Source organism: Poromitra crassiceps, assembly GCF_964638095.1.
Source record: "Poromitra crassiceps genome assembly, chromosome: 5".
In the NCBI taxonomy this organism is placed as follows: Eukaryota; Metazoa; Chordata; class Actinopteri; order Beryciformes; family Melamphaidae; genus Poromitra; species Poromitra crassiceps.
Genome location: NC_139642.1, coordinates 13,208,035 through 13,210,534, shown reverse-complemented (window position 1 = coordinate 13,210,534; position 2,500 = coordinate 13,208,035).

Sequence of the window (2,500 nt, the reverse complement as noted above, 5' to 3'; positions counted from 1 at the left end):
CTGATATACGTTAAATTTTCTGCATCAATCCCATATTGATTCAGATACATTTTGTCACTGTATTCATGGAATATGAGCTATTATAACATTTTCTATCAAGTTAACTTCTAACAGTCTCAGAACAAATAATGTGTGCTTTCTATCAATGTTCTCTCTTCTTCACCACCCGTGTCTATTCTTGGCCACTCTTCATCATGCAGTGACATGACTGTCACACTGGTGCATGTTCTTTCTTCTGCAGGACCACTGATGTCTCCCTGCACGTCCCCAGCAGCACATGTTTTAAAGCAGCTGGCGAGCCACAGAAGAACAAAAGAGGGAAGATAAACAACATGGGATCAAAAAATAATAATAATATAGCACATTGATCTTTGCTGGGTTTAGGGGCTTACTGTGTCTATTTATTTATTTATTTTGTACTTTATTATTTTATTTGACAGGGACAATGGACAGTCAGAGACTGTCCCAGACTTAGCTAGGAGGCTACATTTCATCAATGTTTCCCTTATGCTTACAGAATTGTTAGATGCACTAAATCTGGTTTAAGATTCCTGCTGCATGTCGTGAAACTCAGGCCCTGTTGCTTTTCAAAGTCCTGGCTTTAGGGCTGGGTATAGGTAGGCCTACTTTAGGGCTGTGTATAGGTAGGCCTATTTTAGGGCTGGGTATAGGTAGGCCTACTTTAGGGCTGGGTATAGGTAGGCCTACATTAGGGCTAGGTATAGGTAGACCTATTTTAGGGCTGGGTATACTGTAGGTAGGCCTACATTAGGGCTGGGTATAGGTAGGCCTACTTTAGGGCTGGGTATGGGTAGACCTACTTTAGGGCTGGGTATGGGTAGGCCTACTTTAGGGCTGGGTATAGGTAGGCCTACTTTAGGGCTGGGTATAGGTAGGCCTACTTTAGGGCTGGGTATAGGTAGGCCTACTTTAGGGCTGGGTATAGGTAGGCCTACTTTAGGGCTGGGTATAGGTAGGCCTACTTTAGGGCTGGGTATAGGCAGGCCTACTTTAGGGCTGGGTATAGGTAGGTCTACTTTAGGGCTGGGTATGGGTAGACCTACTTTAGGGCTGGGTATAGGTAAGCCTACTTTAAGGCTGGGTATAGGTAGGCCTACTTTACAGCTGGGTATGGGTAGACCTACTTTAGGGCTGGGTATAGGTAGGCCTACTTTAAGGCTGGGTTTTTTGCATTGTCTTGGCGCACGGGGGGGGGGGGGGGGGGGACAGTCACGCGGTTTTGTTTACCTCTCCTGAAAGATAAGAATAAACCCAGCCCTCCTCCCTCTCCCTGTGGCCCCGTGGCACTTCTGAGAAACATCCTCCTCTCCCACTGAGACACGTCGGCAAACAGCACAGTAATACTTGTACAAGAGCAATGGCGGCCAGATGGGCGTTTCCCTGGCCCATCACATTGGCATTTCCTATTTTTCCAGATAGATGGAGATGAGAGATAGAGAGGAGAGGAGAGGGGAAGGACTTGAGTCCTGACTGGATGATGCAAAGCTCACTGTGCATCTCAGCCCATTTACAGGGAATTCAACCTCCATTCTGTGACCACAGTGGAAACCAAACAGAGAGCAGGAGAGCCCACAGCCTGGGAAACATCTCTGAAACTGTGAACTGTGATGTAAACAGATGAGAGCCCAATGCCAGAGAAGCTCCACAGACTTCAATCCCACTTCAAACTGGTTGAACTGTTGGGGCTTCACCTTCTAATTTATGAATTTGCCTCAGATCTGGTGTCTGGTGTTCGTTCTAGTTATCGATTCTCCCAGAGCTCCCACACTGCACACATCTCTTGAATCATTTATTACCTCCGCCAAGGGGAGGTTATGTTTGTCTGTCTGTCTGCCTGTCTGTCTGTCTACAGAGATGGGCGAAAATACATCATAAAGTATTTTGATACAAATTACAAATACTTGCTCAAAAAATGTATCACAATACAAATACAAAATACCTGTCTGAAAATGTATTTGAGATACAAATACGTATTTTGTATTTTGAAAATACATGAAAATACATTTTATAAAAACTTATAAAGAGCTGCAACGATTAGTCAATTCATAGATGAATTGCCAAATATTAAATTAATTGCCTATTTTGATGATCTATTAATCATTTAGAGACATTTCTTTAAGGAAAATGTCCTAATTCTCTGATTTCAGCTATTCAAAAGTGAAATTTTCTGGTTTCCTTAGACAGTAAATCCTCTCTTTAGTCCTCTGTCACAGTATGTGTACTCCCTAACACACTGCAGTTCTTCCATTTTAGTTTAAGTTGTTTTTCAGTAGAACTAATTTCTCCTTCAGCTCAGCTGTTAATCACCTTCTGTGAGGGCTTTTGACTTAAAGGCAGCATTTCTGCATGTTAACCTCAAGTTTTGGAACTTTGACTATGTTTAGCCATAGATATCTGACATCATAACACAATATATAAATAACTGAAATAGGTAAAAGGCATAGTAGGTCCCCTTTAAACAACTTCACATTCACCACCA